Source organism: Trichechus manatus, unplaced genomic scaffold (assembly GCF_000243295.1).
Source record: "Trichechus manatus latirostris isolate Lorelei unplaced genomic scaffold, TriManLat1.0 scaffold00094, whole genome shotgun sequence".
Taxonomy (NCBI): Eukaryota; Metazoa; Chordata; class Mammalia; order Sirenia; family Trichechidae; genus Trichechus; species Trichechus manatus.
Window position 1 is genome coordinate 1,226,004 of NW_004444030.1, and position 10,248 is coordinate 1,236,251.

Genomic DNA, 10,248 nt, shown 5'->3' on the forward strand with positions numbered 1-10,248 from the left:
GGAGATGAGGAGGGAAGTTGCAGTAATTCCTGGAATACATGCATCTTTAAATATTGGGGGTGTTGATGCGATTAAAAATCCCTAGATGAATGCTGGATTTTAAAAATAAGGAATACGGTAAAGTTTCCATAAATCATACTAAGTGAAAGGGTAAAATACAATTTTTAAATACAGTCTTATTATAGTAATGTAAAAGGTAGGTATACCAATGAAAAAACATTCACAATGAACAGGAAGAAAATAGTCATTACACAATGAAAGAAAATTTATAGGTTAATTTTTTAAAGGTTTCCTTTTTAATAATTTAAATTTTATTTTAAAATAAATAAACTTGTTACACTTTAAAAAAGAAAAATAAGACTTCAGTTTCATTTTTAATTTGCCAAATTATCAAGCCCATTATTTGTGCCTTTTTAACATACACTTCCAAAGCCTTACAGGATAAATAAAGAATAGACAGGCTTTTTTTTTTTTTAATATTTTATTTTTGGTGAAAATATAGACAGCAAAACCTGCTCCCATTCCACAGTTTCTAGACATAATAATCAGTGACATTTGTTATATTCTTCACATTGTGTCAATGCTCTCATAATTTCTGTTCTACTTATTTCACTCCCATTAACTAACACTCCCTGCCCCCCAACCTCCTTATCTATGCTTTAAAATAGCAGTTGACCATTTGGGCTTAAATAGATAATTTTTTTTAAAGGAAGCAATACTCAAGGATAACCATCTTTACTTTCTGAGATAAACTATTACTTAGTTTAAAGGTGATTTCAGGGCATTGTTTCAATTCAAGGTTTGAAGGAAAACTCAGGGCCATAGTCTCCAGGGCTCCTCCAGCCTCAGTAAGTCCAATAAGTCTGGATTCTTTAAGAAGTTGAAGTTCTGTTCCACATTTTTATCCCTTTCTATCAGTGTCCATCTATTGTGTTCCTAGGAGGTCTCTTTCAGGTTCCTTTTGAATTTTTATAGGATTAATCTACTACTCTTAACCTTTTATCAATAGCACATTCAAGTTCTGGCAATGCTTTTCAGTACCAAAAAATATACTTTCAAAATTTTAATTATTTTTGCATAAATACATGGAAAAGTAAATATGAGAATTAAAAAATCTATTAATATTTTAGAACTATTCAAATATCTTTTATATCTAATTTCTTTAAAAATCTGAGTATATTACTCTTAAAGTTCTATAAATATAATAAACACTAATTCAATACAACTTCAAATATACTTGTTTAAAAGAATAGGTTTACTTTCTTTATTCATTCATTCTATTTTTATATTATGTAGAAGGCTTTGCAGCAGTCACAAAATGCCCTTTCTCTATGAAGCATTTTATTAATCAATTCCATTAATTACATAATTCCAGTGATGGAAAGTTCTAAGAAGGGTAGATTCTATGAGAGCTTGTAAAAGGGTGCCCAACTAAGGGATTAGGAAAGACTTCCTTGAGAAGTGACTTGGAGCTAAGTCCTGAAGGATAACTAGTATTCACTAGGCGAGGGGATAGTCCTTAAGTACACAATAGCATTCCAAGTTGAGAAGAATAAGACATGCAAAGCTCCTGGGGAAAGAAAAGTAGTCAGTGTGATTAAAGTCCCCAGAGAAAAAAGAGTAGTGAGATAAGTGGGCCAGAAGATGGACACCTTGGCATGGTCATAATAACAGTGGAAGCTTTTGAAGCATTTATCAAGAAATGAACAAATTTGCATTTTCAACAGATCAGTCTTGGTCCAATGCAGAAAAAGGGTTGAAAGAGGCCATGGGTGGTAGCTGAGAGTTTTTTACGTAGCCTAAGTAAAATGTGGGTGAGTAGAGAAAAACCTATTTTCATTTGCAACAAAGAAAGATAAATATTTTGCTATGAACTTAAGATATGTGCAAGACCTCATAAAAGAAAATCTTAAGATACCCTTTAAAGACTCAAAAGTAGACTCAAACAAATGGAAGGATAGCTCCCTATTCTCATACTGACTACTCAACATTGTAAAAGTATCAGTTCTTCCTAAGTTAATACATAAATTTAACGTACCTGATTTTTTTATGGCATTGGACAAGATGGTATTAAAGTTCGTATGGAAAAGCAACACACAAGAAGAGACAAGAAAACACTGAGAAGGAAAATCCACAAGAGGACACTAACCCTACCAAATCTAAAAGTGTACTTTAAAATCTGTATAGGCCACAGGAATAGAATGGAAGCTCCAGAAATAGGTCCAAGTACATACAGAAATTTATTATGTGAGCAAGGTAGCCTCTTAAATCACTGGGGTAAGATGAACTTCTTAAATTAATGGTCTGTCACAACTGGTAGGCCATTTGGAAAAAATAAAATATGATCTATACCTGACACTTTATACAAGAATGAACTCCAAATGGATTGGGAATCTCAATGCAAGAAAATGAAACCATACAAAAACAAGAAAATGGGGGAATTCCTCTTCACCTTCCGTATACGGAAAAGCTTTCTAACTGTGGCACAAACACCAAGAAAAGAAAACATTTATAAATTAGACTACATAAAAGTAAAAAAAAAATGAGCAAAAAAATGAAAAACATAGCCAAAACACTGTAAACAAAATTAAAAAAATGATTAACTGAGAAAACATATTTGCAATGTATAACACATAGGGTTAGTATTCCTAATATACAAAATAAAAAAGAAAAACCTTTTAACAATTGAAGGGTAAAGGATCAAAAACCAATAGAAATATAGGAAAAAGACATCAGCAGACAATTGACCAAAAAACCAAAAAGAGATAAAAATGGCCCTTAAGCAAATGAAAAAAAAAAAAAAGTCTCAAACTGACTCACAATTAGAGGAATGCAAATTAAACCAGTACCATGTCTCACCTATCAGTCTGGCAAAAACTATAAGTATGACAACACATCCTGTTGGCAAGGCTGTGGGGAAACAGGGACTCTGTAGGCCTACATTGGGAACACAAACTTCTGGAGCGAATTTGGCAATACCTAACAAAGCTATGGAGCCCTGGTGGCACAGTGGTTAAGAGCTTGGCTGCTAACCAAAAGGTCTGCAGTTCAAATCTACCAGCTGCTCATTGGAAACTCTCTGGGGCAGCTCTACTGTGTCATACAGGGTCACTACGAGTTGGAATCGACTCGACGGCAAGTGGTTTGATTTGGTTTAACAAAACTATGTATGCACTTACCTTTTGACCCAACAATCCCACTTCTAGGAATCTACCCTGAAGATACACCTCCAACAACACATATGTGCAAGGCTATTCACTGTAGCAGTATTTGTAATTGTAAAATTTGGAAACAACCTAAATGCCTGTACATAAGAGAGTGCTTGAATAAACTATGGTACCTCCACACAGTGGAGTACCATGAAACTATAAAAGAAAATGAAGAGGACTTCTATGAACTAGTATAATTTCTGGGATATATTATGAAGTAAAAAAAGCCAAGTGTGGAGGAGAAAGAAATGTAAGAAAGAAGGGGAAATGAAAAAAAAAAAAAGACATTTATCCACTGATCTGTGCAAAAGAAATATGGGAAAAATAAAACCAAAACTAATGAGATTAATTTCCTACATACAGTGAGTGGGAATGAAGATGAAAGAATGTGACAACTGGAACAAGTTAGTTAGAATGAGAGGTGGGGGAGCTGACACTACGCTGAGTATACTTATTTGTGTAGCTCTGTATCTTAGAATATACTCCACAACATAAATACTTAAAACCAACCAGGATGTGGGGGAACCCCAAAGGGAATACAGATATTAACAAATGAACCTAACTGTATTACAGATGATAACCACACTGAAGGGAATAGAGAAGAAAAAAGTTAAGTAATTTTGGAAAAGAACATTTTGATTGTTTACCAGATGCACATATGTACTATACACAAATATTGTACTCTGGTTGGTAAATTTGTTTTTTGCAGGTGTATTGGTTAGCAGTTCTGAAATTATTTTATGTATATTAAACTGTTGTTAGCTGTAGTTGAGTTGATACCAACTCAGTACGACCCCACGTGTTACAGAGTAGGACTGCTCCATAGGGTTTTCTTGGCTGTAATGTTAACAGAAGCAGATCACCCGGCCTTTTCTTCCACGGTACTGCTGAGTGGGTTCCTCCTCTTGTTCCAACTAACCTGTTCTCATTGTCACATTCTTTCATATTCATTCCCACTCATTATATGTAGGCAACTAATCTCATTAGTTTTAGATGCAGAAATAAATATAAATGTGTGTATGTGTGCCAGCCTTTATGTTAGCAGTCAAGCACAAATATTTTGCACCACCCAGGGACCTTTGTACATACTAGGATTGAGCAAATAAATATATTTTGAATAATAAGGGCCAGGTGTCTAACTATTGGAGAATGGAGTTACAAATAAAGGTGGAATGCTAAAATGAGCACCTTGGCACCGGATTGAATTCAGAAGTATGAACTCATGATTTATGTGTGTGTGTGTGTGTGTATACACACTGAGTTTTAGATAAAGAAGCAAATATAGATGTGTGTATATGTTTTTGTGAGTATTCTTATATACATTTTCTAGCCATGTGATTACAGGGATGGAGCATTGAAAACACAAGATAAACTTGGATTATCTTCTTGTGCCAGAAATTTAGGAAGTACTCATGAAATGATGGGGGGAGGCATGTGAAAAGGATTCAGGAGCCAACTTGAAGGAAGTTCCCAAAGGCCTAATCTATGACAATTTGAGCAAATTTAAATAAATAATGGCCATAATGGATTATTTAACCCATAGAATAAAATAAATATCCATGAGTCCAAACTGATATAAATAATTTAATAAATAAATTAACAAAGGAGGGAGAACAGACAACCTCCTTCCAGTAAAATTCCAACGAATAATATAGAAGGAATGGTGGAAACAGAAAATCACCACTAGGCAAACAACACAGTAATAATTGTTTTAGGAGAGAATCATCAAAAGAAATGGATGCTAAATAGGTGAAAGGATGACAAGAAACAGCATATTTGCATAGTCTCAAAGTATTTCTCCAGTATTACTCACTAAGGGACAAACAGTATCTTTATAGTGGAGAAACTTGGCAGATGCCACTTTAACCAAGTGGCCAGGTTACCATCACCTGTAGTAAGATATATTGACATCATGTACCTCTACATATCATGCACTGTGAAGAGTACAGCATCACTTCTGTGGTACTTCTGCCATATGAGAAAATATCAGACAGGACCAAATTAAGAAACAGTCCTAGAAAAGAAAGAAAGAAGGAAGGATATTTATGGTGGTTTCAATTAAGATGGTGGCAGTGGAGATACTGAATTGCAAGGAAAATAGTAAATCAATAGAACTTGATGATAAATATGGGATGTGAAAAGGGAGGGGGGCTCTAGAGAGATTGAAAGAGGTTTAAAAGAAGACACTCAGATGTGTGGGCTGCACAACAGGTGGATGATCTTGCTGTTTATCAAGTGCAGAGCATACTGGAGGGGGTCAAGTTTTAGTGGGAACGATCCACTAACATGGAAAAGCTGCCAAATCATTACAACCGCCATCTGCAGGCATGCAGCTTATTCTTGACCAGTAACCAGTCGCCATCGAATTGACTCCAACTCATGGCAACTCTTTGTATGTCAGAATAGAACTGTGCTCCATAGCGTTCTTAATGGCTGAATTTTTGGAAGTAGATCTCCAACCTTTCTTCCGTGGCACCTCTAGATGGACTCAAACCTCCAACCTTTTGATCAGCAGTGAGTGCATTAAACATTTCCACCAGCCAGGGACTCCAATTTATTCTTACTGAAGTACTTTGTCATTTGGGTCAGATTATCAAGTTGTATCCACAGGGAAACTAACTTTATAGACTGACAAAATTCACACTGACAGACCAGCTCACCTTGGAACAATTCCCTTCTTGAGACCTGGGGCCAATGTGTGAGCAGTCCTGTTCACCCCAGCTTATTCTTTGTAGTAAAAAGCACTCTCTCTACCTCATTGGATTGCTCTTTGTAGCTTTAGTGATCTGTAGAAAGAAATTGATGGCCTCAGTTAAGTCATGGAAGAAACCTTTAATATGAGTTGTAGTCTTATATCAGAAAGACTGCTATCCTCCAACTCCACCACCTCAGCAAGTTTTCTATTTGAAAAATGTAGAAACTGAAGGATGCCATCAGTTGTCTCCTTTATATTATAGTTAAATGTCAGAAAATGGATGTGATGATTTGAGATGGGAGATATTAGGTTTTAATTTAGAGATTTCCTGTTTGGAGTTTAGGAGATTGATTCACTATTCATATTCGAAAATACAAAATTTAATTCACTATTAGTATTCAAAAATACGAAAATACAAAATTTATCATTTCCTGAGTGATGGAACATATACTGACAACCTACTGTGAGTTTTTTTTAATTATGAACTTTTATTTTCCCTTTTTCTTCCTGATTTCTTCCTAAATAATTGATTCATAAAATAGAATATGGCATCATGAAAGAAAAAGATTTCTTATCAACATGGTAAAGACAATATTTACCTATTTTCAAATCATAAAATTTAGTTGATACTTATGTCAAGTATATATACTTAATTCATATCAACCAAAGCCATTCTTATCTCTGGGTATCCACAAGATGTCCTATTTTTTTTCTTTAGAATGACCCCCAGACTTGTGTTAAAATTAACAAAAACAAATATATATATATAATACATAACTATATACACAGAGTTATATAAATTGTGGGTGTATGTATCCCCAAATGATGCTGTTGTGTTTATTTATACTGTGAAGACCATCAACATCCTCTTGACTCAATAAGTATTTTCAGTAGGTCTAACATATTTTGTCTGCATGCGTCTGTCAGTTTGTCATGCTATGGAGCTTGCATGATGCTGTGATGCTGGAAGCTATGCCACTGGTATTCAAATACCAGCAGGGTCACCCATGGTGGGCAGGTTTCATTTGAGCTTCCAAACTAAGACAGACTAGGAAGAAGGAACCAGTGGTCTACTTTTGAAGAAAATTAGCCAGTGAAAACCTTATGAATAGCAGCAGAGCATTGTCTGATATAGTGCTGGAGGATGAGACCCTCAGGTTGTAAGGCACTAAAAAGACAACTGGGAAAGAGCTGCCTCCTCAAAGTAGAGTTGACCTTAATGAGGTGGATGGAGTGAAGCTTTCAGGACATTCATTTGCTGATGTGGCATGATTCAAAATGAGAAGTAACAGCTGCAAACATCCATTAATAGTTGGAACGTGGAATATATGAAGTATGAATCTAGGAAAATTGGAAATCGTCAAAAATGAAATGAAACACATAAACATCAACATCATAAGCATTAATGAGCTGAAATAGACTGGTATTGGCCATTTTGAATTGGACAATCATATGGTCTACTATGCGGGGAATGACAAATTGAAGAGGAAAGGCATTGCATTCATCATCAAAAAGAACATTTCAAGATCTATCCTGAAGTACAGCACCGTCAGTGATAGGATAATGTCCGTATGCCTACAAGGAAGGCCAGTTAGTATGACAATTATTCAAATTTATGAACCAACCACTAAGGCCAATGATGAAGAAATTGAAGATTTTTACCAACTTCTGTAGTCTGAAATGGATCAAACATGCAATCAGGATGCGTTGATAATTACTGATGATTGGAATGCGAAAGCCAAAAACAAAAAGGATCAGTAGTTGGAAAATACGGCCTTGGTGATAGAAATGATGCTGGAGATCGCATGATAGAATTTTGCAAGACCAACGACTTCATTGCAAATACATTTTTTCAACAAAATAAACGGTGACTATACAAGTGGACCTCGCTGAATGGAATACACAGGAATCAAATCAACTACATCTGTGGAAAGAGACAATGGAAAAGCTCAAAATCATCAGTCAGAAAAGGCCAGGGGCTGACTGTGGAACAGACCATCAGTTGCTCATATGCAAGTTCAGGATGAAGCTGAAGAAAATTAGAACATTTCCATGAGAGCCACAGTACAACCCTGAGTATATCCCACCTCAATTTAGAGACCATCTCAAGAATAGATTTGACACGTTGAACACTAATGACTGAAAACTAGATGAGTTGTGGAATGACATCAAGGACATCATACATGAAGAAAGCAAGAGGTCATTAAAAAGACAGGAAAGAAAGAAAAGACCAAAATAGATGTCAGAAGAGACTCTGAAAGTTTCTCTTGAATGTAGACTAACTAAAGGGAAAGGAAGAAATGAGGAAGTAAAAGAGCTGAACAGAAGATTTCGAAGGGGGGCTCAAGAAAACAAAGTAAAGTATTACAATGACATGTGCAAAGCCTGGAGGTGGAAGACTAAAAGGGAAGAACATGTTTGGCATTTCTCAAGCTGAAAGAACTGAAGAAAAAATTCAAGCCTGGAGTTACAATAGTGAAGGATTCTATGGGCTAAATACTGAACAATGCAGGAAGCATTGAAAGAAGATGGAAAGGATACACAGATTCACTGTACCATCCATTTCAGGAAGTAGCATATGATCAAGAACTGATCTTTCTGAAGGAAGAAGGCCAAACTGCACTGAAGACATTGGTGAAAAACAAGGCTCTGGGAATTGACGAAATACCAATTGAGATGTTTCAACAAATGGATGCAGCACTGGAAGTGCTCACTCATCTATGCCAAGAAATTTGGAAGACAGGTACCTAGACAACTGACTGGAAGAGATCCATATTTATGCCTATTCACAAGAAAGGCGATCCAATGGAATGTGGAAATTATCAAACAATATCATTAATATCACATGCAAGTAAAAATTTGCTGAAGCTCATTCAAAAGCAGTTGCAGTAGCACATCCACAGGGAACTGCCAGAAATTCAAGCCAGATTCAGAAGAGGACGTGGAATGAGGGATATCATTGTTGATGTTAGATGAGTTTTGGCTGAAAGCAGAGAATACTAGAAAGATGTTTACCTGTGTCTTATTGACTATGCAAAGACATTCTACTGTGTGAATCACAACAAATTATGGATAACATTGTAAAGAATGGGAATTTCATAACACTTAATTGCACTCACGAGGAGCCTGTACATAGATCAAGAGGCAGTCCTTCGAACAGAACAAGGGAGTACTGCATGGATTAAAGTCAGAAAAGGTGTGCATCGGGGTTGTATCCTTTCACCATACTTATTCAATCAGTATGCTGAGCAAATAATCTGAGAAGCTGGACTATATGAAGAAGAACATGGCATCAGGATTGGAGAAAGACTTATTAACAACCTGTAATATGAAGATGACACAACCTTGCTTGCTGACAGTGAAGAGGACTTGAAACACTTACCGATGAAGATCAAAGACCACAGCCTTCAGTATGGATTACACCTCCACATAAAGAAAATGAAAATCCTCACGACTGGACCAATAAGCAGCATCATGATAAATGGAGAAAAGATTGAAGTTGTCAAGGATTTCATGTTACTTGGATCCACAATTAACACCCATGGAAGCAGCAGTGAAGAAATCAAATGACACATTGCATTGGGCAAATCTGGTGCAAGAGACCTCTTTAAAGTGTTGAAAAGCAAAGATGTCGCCTTGAAGAGTAAGATGCACCTGACCCAAGCCATGGTATTTTTAATAGCCTCATAGGCATACAAAAGCTGGGCAATAAATAAGGAAGACTGAAAAAGATTTGACGCCTTTGAATTGTGGTGTTGGTGAAGAAAATTGAATATACCATAGACTGTCAAAAGAATGAACACATCTGTCCTAGAAGTACAGCCAGAATGCTCTTTAGAAGCAAAGATGGCGAGCACTCGTCTCACATACTTTGGACATGTTATCAGAAAGGATCAGTCCCTGGAGAAGTACATCATGCTTGATAAAGTAGAGGGTTATCGACAGAGAGGAAGACCCTCAATGAGATCGATTGACACGGTGGCCAAAACAATGGGCTCAAGCATAACGATTGTAAGCATGGTAGAGGACTGGGCAGTGTTTTGTTCTGTTGTGCATAGGAACCCTATGAGTTGGAACAGACTGGAGGGCACCTAACAACAACGATGTATTTTTTTTTTTTTTTTTTACATAATTTTGTTTTTACATTTTTTTTTTAATTGTACTTCAGGTGAAGGCTTACAGAACAAATAGTTTCTCATGAAACACTAATACACATGTTCTTTTATGATATTGGTTAACAACCCTACGACATATCAACCCTCTAACTTCTCAACCTTTTTTTTTTTTGGTGAAAATACACATAGCCAAAGATACACCATTTCAAAAATTTCTACATGCACAGTT

The 10,248-nt window shown here is 36.0% G+C and overlaps 1 protein-coding gene across 1 annotated transcript in view; it reads left to right on the forward strand.

The window, feature by feature from the left end:
• Positions 1 to 10,248, forward strand: part of GRIA4 (glutamate ionotropic receptor AMPA type subunit 4) — a 435,870-nt gene that overhangs the window by 92,285 nt on the left and 333,337 nt on the right. The gene's annotated exons all lie outside the window — the stretch shown is intronic.